Here is a 9,517-nt window from a genome sequence, read left to right as displayed (position 1 = left end):
CCATCGTATGATCTTCCAGAGCACTCAGGTATATTCCTGATTTAATTCCTCTCAATAATTTTATTTTATGAAGCTGTTGCAGTGATGCAACATTAAAGAGTTTGAGTTACAATTTTGGCATCTTCATGGGCAGCAGGAATTTGAATTTCTCGAAAGCAGCCAAGAAAGGAATCCACCAAAAAAAAATCCTCTATCCATTGAGCTGACATCTGACATCTGCTCCCTTTTGAAACTATATTTTAAGAGGCTATATTTTAAGAGGATGAGCAAATGCTCTGTTCATTTTTCTGAAGCTAACAAATGTGATTTCATAATATTCTAGTCAGAAGTTCATGTAATCTGGGGCTACTTAATGTAGAGGTAACCATACATTTCTGACAAGGCCTTTTTTTTGAAAGGAGTCTCCCCTCCTCAGATGAATGAATATCAAATACTCTGTGTACCTCAAAGGACAAATCAAGCTGTGACTATCTTATCCTGACAAATCATGGTAATTGCTCAACAGTGAACACTCTCTTTCTCCATCTTCCATGCCTTTTTTCACATGTGCAGCAGTATGGTTTCTTCCAGCTGTGATTCCTCTTCTGTTTCCACTTTTAGAAATCCTGAGAATGGGTCCTCAGGATTAAATATGAAAGGGGGTGGGGGAGGATATCATTCCAATGCGAAGATTGTGGAGATTAAGATGTAATGTAAAAAAACATGTCTTCTAGAAATATGGACTCAGGCATTTAACTATAAGCAGGCCATTTCATAGCTTTTATTGCACTGGGCTTTTGCCAGCAGATAAAAATCACACAGAACATGCAACTGTAACAGCGAGATTTTTCCCTTATTAAAGCAAACTACCAGAGACAGCAGTCACCTCCACTGGTGCTCTGCCTTTGGCCCCCTTCAGAGGTTTAGGCCATTAAATTGGTTCCACATGACAGGACTTGGAATGCTGAAAAATCAATTTAACTTACAATTCTGAAGTTTAGTTTGCCTTTAAGAGTCATATTTCAAAAGTTCGTGGCCCAAGCCCTTTCTCTTCCAGCTTCAAGCAAGGACCATTTAAAGCTAATTTAAACAGTGTAGGAATGTACCTTAAGGTCTGTCTCTGCATACATTTATTTCTCAATATGAATGAATTTAAGAGAAGAAAAACCTATTAAAAAGTATCAAACACTCATATTAATGTATTAATTGCAGAGAACATCAGAAAGAATGAAGATGACCCTATTGCTGTTTATTTGAACAATTTACTATACAATTCAAGAGCTCATTTTCAAGCTTTTCTCTCTCTGATACAAATTACAGATTAATGATTTAGTTACTGACAAATTAGTGGTGTACTGAATGTTGCCTTCTGATATCATTGGCCAGTCTTAGCAAATATTTCAGGATTAAAAAAAAAAAAAATCTTTTTTTGTTTGTTTGTTTATTCCAGCCCCTCTTACACTGAGATCATGCCTAGGAGAAAGATTATATACCAAGATTTAAGTGTGCTTGATATATTTATTCCCAGTGGCCATGGAAGAGCTGTGTTTATTTCTTCACTAATTAATTATTTGTGACCGTTTCACTGAAATGAGGCTTACTCTCCATTTTAAAGCTTGTTTTAGTAAGATTAAAAGCAACATAAGAAGAGATGTATAAATATTTGGATATTCTCCTGTTTTCTAAACTGAATACAAGGCATTTGCTTTTTTTTGAGCCATTTTTTGCACTATCCAGACTTGATTTATGGCTGGAGGGTTAATATTGTACAAACAATCATTTATTTCAGAAGAAATGTGATCATTACTAAGCTGTTCCATTGGTTAACAAGAACCTCTGCTTTCTTTATCCCAGCTGGATGGAAGTAATTGCCTTAGGCTGCAGGCAAGAGAATGGGAAGTAGGTGAAGCATGTTGAAGATTAACCACACAAAGAAACTGCCTAAACAAAGAAAAGGCTTCAAGAGGAGGAGGAGAAAGTCTCTCAGCCTAGACAGGCATACTGGGAAAGAAACTGGTTGTAGCAGCTTCATATCCATATCCATAAAAAATGAGGAAGAGAGACACCAGCAATTCCTGTGGGCTGTGCGTGTGCCAGCAAACTGGCTTGCCTGCACTTTCTGATAAGAACGAAAATGCAACTGTGACAGCCCTTGAGTGACACCAGTCATTAACCCAAATGCTGATTTACAGGGTTGTTTAAAGGTGAAGCTCCTCCTTACTTTGGTCTGTTTACAGTCACATTGGAAACCAGAGTCTACTTAATCATGTTAAATTAAATCTCAAAATTAATTCTGCAAAATTAAATTGCAAATTAATTAAATCTGCAAATTAATTTAATCCCTCAGCCACATTCCACAAACCCATATGTCCTAAACACACTAATGTTTTTTTCTCCTGTATTTTATACGGGATTCACCATACTCAACTGAAGAAATTAAAGTTTCAAAAAGTTTAAACTTGATCACAACTCACCCTGGCTTTATTTATAGGCAAAGGAGAAAAATATGATGATTTCAGAGAGCCATAGAACAGAATAATGGAATAGCCTGGGCTGGAAGTGACCTTAAAGGCCCTGTTGTTCCAACCCTCCTATCATGGGCACAGACACATTTAATGTTGCTCAGAGCACCATCCAATCTGGCCTTGAACACTCTCTGGGATGGCACATCCATAACTTCTTTGGGCAACCTGTGCCAGTGCCTTACCACCCTCACAGTAAAATAAAGTTTCTTCCTGAATAGAGAATTTCTTCCTGAAGTAGAAAATTTGTCTTAGCCATCTGTCTTAGAAATAGACGATCTCTTGAAGATGCTCACTTCTTTGCATTGTCTGTAAGACTATTTGTGATAGTACAGGCTCCAAAGCTGAACCTTGAAGCATGTAACTGAGGAGAGAAGACACGCTGGGATGCAATCAGGTATTTCAATTTCTGCTGGAGAAAAGTCTGTCCTTTACAGTTCCAGGAGAATAGCAGTGTCACCACAACAGTGTGTTTCCAGCTGGCAGTCTTAATTAAGAATCACAGGAGTGCTCCCTATTATTGTTTTTCCCATGAAAAGCCTCTGATGCCTCGGCTAAAGCCCACTGCCAGTGATACCCAGTCAACCTGAAATCATGGAGCACCATGTGGCACAAAATGTCCACCAGCAGACACAAGGAGACACTTTTGGAAGTTCTCTTGGTGGAGACAAACCTTTGGAAGTCCTCCAGTGAACATCTCCTTGTTCTCTAAAGAAGGACACTGCATGCCAGAGACATGCAGTCATGTTCCTTGAATTTGGTTATTATTGATTCAATCACTGCCCTTCAATCACTAGCTACAGGATAGATTTTGATTTGAAAAATCCTTACTTATTCCAAAATTAGGAGCCACCATTAATTTTTAAAAAATTATTCCTGTTTTTACATAGCTTCCAGCTGTAAAGCATGATTGCTTACAAAGCAATTCAGCACTGATGGACAAATAAGGCTAGTTTAAATGTAATCATTCCTTTATTATTATAAAATAAATATGATCTAAGCTAGAATATGAGTAAGAGTGATAGTATAACACTTCATTAGCAACCAAATGAACTAAATTTTACATATATTTCTCAGCTGCAACAATAAAAATTTTCACAGACAAGTAATGCAGATTTTTCGAAGTTAGGCTAAAAGTAGCAAAGAGTTTAAGAAGAGTTTTGTTACTTTTAATCAATTGTTAAAAACAACAAAGCTCTACCACATCTATGTTAAGAAGAAAAAAAAATATGAACAAAATAGTAGTTCTACTTAAATCCTACAAATGCTATGAGTCTGTTCATGGACTTTATCTCTAGATCAGGCCATCATTAAATGCTTGGCCATATGTGCTATCACACACCCTTGACTTCTGATCTTATCTCTGTTTTGATGACTTCTGTGATATAACTGGACCGGACCCATCTTCCCTGAGACTTTATTTTATGCACCAAGAGACACTGGATTTAGTCTATCTGTCTAACTGGGCTGTCATCTGGATGCCACATTACAAGGAAGAATTTTTGGAAGTTTTGCCACAGAGTAGGCACATATCAAAGTTATATAATCTGGGGGTTTTCAGTGATCCTTATGACACAACATTCCACTGAGAGTGAGCACTCTGAGATAAACTCTGGTCTTTCCAGGGTGAATGACAAATACGTTCATAGCAATGGGATCAGAAACATGTACCTGGATTCATTCCCCTAGGAAGAAGCTGGTTGGATAATGTTATACCACTAAATACCTAATGTGTCAGTGAAATGTTTTTTGCACTCAGCCCTTGTAGTTGTATGAGTTTTTCTTGTGCTTGTTTAAAAATGTGGTTTGGAAGTGTCTATTATCAACATTTCAAAACAAGGATTACTATCTTCCTCTAAAAACTGCATTACCTGAATAATCTCTTTTTATACAATGGGTAAACTCTGTCAAAGCATCTAACATCTTTCTCCTCTTTTCTTGCTGAATACACATTTCTGACTTTTATTCAGGAAAGAGCTAAGGCAAATGTGAGCAGCCAGCTGACTTTTTATTAGATCAACACAGCACATTACCTCATGAGCTTTTCAGAGTGCAAATATCTCAAACATTTGAGCAAATGAATGAAATCACAAATCTAGCTACCCAATAGCAATACAAGTTGATATGATTTATAAATATTAGCTTCTACCATTCAGGAACACCAAAGGTGTATCCAGTACACAGTCACTGCTAGGAGTATCAGGAAAGTTGATTTATCTGTCAGAGGTGATTATGTTACTTTTGAGAGCCAGCACTCATTTTCTTTTTTAATAATTGTCATAGGTTTTAATATTAAGTGTAAATATTACACCCTCAAACTTTTGCTTTCATTTTCAAAGACATGAAAACTATTGGCATGTCTTTCCAGTCTCACAGTGATCTTCATTTTCTTGTTCTCTTTTAGATCTCTAATAAACTGTAGATTAATCTCTTTGCAGAGCCAAAAAATCCTATTTATCTGTGGACTATCACATAAATGCTGAAGTGATTTTGATTCATAATCTCCAAAATGTAAGATCTGAGTGCCTAAAAATTCTTCCTTTCTTAAATGGCTTGTGCCTAAGTATGCAGTTCTCCAGGGATTTGTCTGTATCTCAGTGATGCCTACCAGTTGTAGAAGAACTGTTCTATGGCCTACTTTTTTTCTAGTTCTCCATAGCTATGAGGCTTCTCATTCCTGCCACAGTGATGTTTTAAAAAGTAAAATCTGTTTCTGTTGTGCATTTTCTTGCTGCGTGCCTTTATTCCTGTTTGGAATTACCCAGGAAAGATGGCATGTTTTTGATTTTGATTTAAGGACATACAATATCTATTGCATCATTGTTTTGCCTGGGGCATTCAAAGAGCCCTGGCAGATGAGTGCATGCGTGCTTCTGACTCTTGGATGTGTGGAGAGCCATTTGAACAGCTACAGCCAGCTCTATTGTGCTCAGAGCAAACTCTGTGAAGTTCCTTTCAGCTACATGTCACTTCCAGTTTGTGTTGTCTGAAATTTTAACAATGATAGATGCCACTAGGTTCTTTTCAAAATTCTTGCTCAATCAGAAGCTGATATCCAAGCATGGCTGCACACAGTTTTTTTTAAGAATAATGACTTTTTCAATAAGTGTAAAACAATTTTCATAGACACATCCAGGTCATATTTGGACATTCAGAACTTTTACTCTACGCTGTGTATTTATCACTATTATTCACCTGTGTGGAAAAAAGAGTGATCTAGACAAACCTGCCACATGAAAAAAGATGCAAATGAGAGTTGCCCAGTGCTTTTTTTACAGAGAAAAATACTGTTCTGTTTCATATCACTGTCAGTTTGATGGCTCTTTACAAAGACTGGGACTGCTTGTTTTAACAGAGAAGCTGTCTAACTATTCTGCAATAACTCCCCCATGTGGGCATTTAATTTTACTCTCTATTTCATTTTCAGAACAGGAAGGTTGACTCAAATACTAGTCTTTCTTTCATTTATTGTGGCCACACACAAATTTTTCTGGCACACTTACAGTGTATGGAAATCTTGGTTAGTCTTCCTGTGCAAAAAAATTCAGAGCATGTTATCTGTGCTAAGCTCACTTTGAGCAAGCTGTTTGGAAGGGAGATTTCAGTAGGGTAAGAATGAGCATTATTGGCTGCACTAGAACAAAAAGGCTAAAAAGTAATCTTTTGCTCTGATTTAATTTGCCTCTGATACCTCTGGAGCTCCAGTTGACAAGACCAGCTTCACCTCAGTTTATTTACTGAAGTTAGGCAAAGCTGTTTGCTGTCAAAGCTCCAAGCATGTCAAAGCTCCTAAACCAGCTCTTTGTAGCACTGGTCAAAGCTGACACCTCTGCCTTGCTCATGCTGCCAGCATTCCTCATACCCATGGAGCAAACTGGCAGTGCAAACTATTTGTATGGCACTTAAAACTGAACCCTCCAAAACTGTCTAGTCAGAACAGCTATGAAACTTTGTACCAAAATCTTAAAGCAGTTAATTAATAGTTTCTAAACAGCTCAGTCATTGTAATGTAGTTAATTAATAACCTCTAAGTGGCTCAGTCACAGTAATTCTGATTGCTTTCCTACTTCTTATGTAGAAATAAAAATTGTCATCTAATTACCTAATAGAATTTGTGACATAAACAAACACTGATAAACACTGATTTTTTGCTTCACTTTAACAAAGACTACAATCTAAGTCTATTAATTGACTGATAACCAGAGTATGAAAGACTATGCCATGTTTCTGTTCCACTAGGTTGTATTGCACAGCATCCCAGACAGGTTTTAAGTGGGGACAAAATGTACGTTGGCATGAAGAGGGAAAGTGATCCTCCAGTTTGTTTCCCTGTCTGAGATGGTTGATTAACAATGGGCTAGAGGTAGACAGGAGAGAGGTCATTTTCAGGCTGAGTAAACAGAGCAATTTCTCACCCAGAAATCTCCTCTGTGGCAGCTGTCTGAGCCATTGGGAACTTGTGCTTCATATAACCAGAAAGAAAATTGTGAAACAGCTCTTCTTGTCTTGTCTCTTTAACTTATTTAATCTGGGACCTAAGGAACCAAAGAGACAATAATGGAGGCAGTTTACATCCTCTTTTCAGATGGACTAGCTCCAGGAAATCCTGTCACTTTTTTTGATGTAATTCCAGACCGTATACAAATGTCAATCACTTATGTCTGCTGTTCAGGAGAAAAAAAATTGAGCCACCAGCCCCCATATCTTGGCTTCTCTAATCATTGTCCAAACTTATTTGCTCTTGGTTGTGTCTAGATTACTTGTTGAAAATGCATATATTTTAAAACTTTCAATTAAATACATATATATATATATATGTATTATTACCATCTATCAATATGCATCTTGCCTAACACAATTTTATTTAACTTTTCTAAAGGTTCAGCTTCTTTAAAATTAAATGGGTCCTTCATAAATCCTTGTTGAAGCAAATTCAATCTTTTTTCAGAAATGTTGAAAATGGAAGTTCCCTACTTATTAAGATTTTATTAATTTGGTAAATCAAGGGTAAGCATTTTTCATTCTTCACAGACTAACTACTCTAATGCATTTACACTTATTCCAGCACTTGAATTTTCAAGTAAGTTTATGAAAATGTTGGAGCTCCCCTTGCAGGTACTGAGTGTCTGAAATATCAAACTGAATGTTAGGTCCAGCCCCCTGTGTTTAGCTGATCAGTGATGTAAAGAAATATGGCTGAGGCAAAAAAGTCCTAATTTCTTAATTAAAAGATGCATACAGAAGATCTCCTTTCATCTGGGCTGGCAGTATACTGCCACTGGTTGAAGGATAAGCATCCTTGAAGTTCTTATTGTAAATTTCAGCAGTATCGCTGTTTTTCAAATGATAGCAGAACTACTAAGTACACCTGAATAATCACTTATCAATTCCTATTATTAAATAAATAATATCCATTGCATCTTTATATAATTTGTTCTTTAAGAGTATTGAAAAATCACCAAAAAAAATTAGGGAATTCTTTGTTATAGAAGTGAAATAACAGCCTAACAATGCTGATTTTGTGAATATGTTGAAGCTGGTGGGATATATGTATTTACACTTGTCACTTTAGCAGACAAAAAAGTTTCAGAGGTGAAGCTGCTTAAGTGTCTTTGGAGTCAGTGAAGAGATGAATGCCTTTGTAGCCTAAATTGAGAACCCTGTACACAAACATCTGTACATCCCCCAAACTTTTCACTTTGCATTGTATTGATGGGTCTGGTTTTGCACCAGCAGGAAGATACTTTTAAATTAGTTCCCTCATTTCTCACATTAGACTCATTATTTTTCAACTGCAGTCTGAATTTTCTTCTCCTAACATTTGAAATTATTTGGCCTAGTAAGGCTTTTAACTGCTTCTTATATTTTGACATGATCTTGGTAGAAATACTTATTGTGTGTCCTTATCTTTACTTGTATTTTACCCATAGTGGTGGGCTTCATACTGACAGTTATACTATTTGACTTTCTCGATCTTTCTAAGTCTTGCTAGGTTCACAGCATCCCAGAAAATTCTGGGTTTGAAGGGAACCAGAAGAACCATCAAATCCAACTCTTAAGTGAATGGCCCATACAAGGATTGAACCCACTGCCTTGGTGTTACTAGCACGAAGCTCCAACCAAACTGGGCTAATTATTATATATATATATATATATATATATATATATATATACATATATATATATATATATATATATATATATACATATCTCCAAGTTTTGTTTGTGCTAGTACCAGTCTTAAAAAAATCTCTCATTCAGGAGCAGACGGGAAAGTCTAAAGGAGCTCTTCTTGCTGCCTAACAAATTCTCTCCCTCTTTAAATATCCGAAGTTTTCTGGTGTGAAGGCCACCCATATCCTGGGGTGCATCAGGCACAGCATCACCAGCTGGGATGGAGATGGTCCTGCTCTGCTTTGCACTGGGATGGCCTCTTCTTGAGTGGTGGAGGCAGTTTTGGGTGGTATAATATAAAAAAGATATTAAGCTATTAGAGAGTGTTCAAAGGAGGGCAACAAGGACAAGGAAAGTAGGGGAAGCCTCACAAGGACCAGTGGAGGTCATTTGGTCTGCTCAGCCTCGGGGAGACTGAGGACAGACCTCACTGCAGTCTGATTTCCTCATGATGGGAAGAGGAGGGGTAGACACTGATCTCTTCTCTTGGTGACAGTGACAGGGCCCAAAGGAATGGCCTGAGGGAGGATGGTCTCCCCTGTGTCAGGTGAGGTTTAGGTTGGATATTAGACAAAGATTCTTCCCTCAGAGGGTGTCTGGGCACTGGAACAGGATCTTCAGGGAAGTGGTCACAGCACCAGCCTGGCAGAGTTCAAGAAGTGCTTGGATAATGTTCTCAGGCACATGGTGTGATTCCTGAGCTGTTCTGCACAGGCCCAAGGGTTGAATTTGATGATCCTAATGGGTCTCTTCCCTCTCAGAATATTCTGTGGGTCTATGAAGTTGCATTTGTCCCTTTCATACTGAGCTACATAAAAAGATTGGTGTCCATAGACAGAGAA

The sequence above is a fragment of the Lonchura striata genome, chromosome Z, assembly GCF_050655825.1.
Source record: "Lonchura striata isolate lonStrDom1 chromosome Z, ASM5065582v1, whole genome shotgun sequence".
In the NCBI taxonomy this organism is placed as follows: Eukaryota; Metazoa; Chordata; class Aves; order Passeriformes; family Estrildidae; genus Lonchura; species Lonchura striata.
This window is presented reverse-complemented; position numbering follows the sequence as displayed.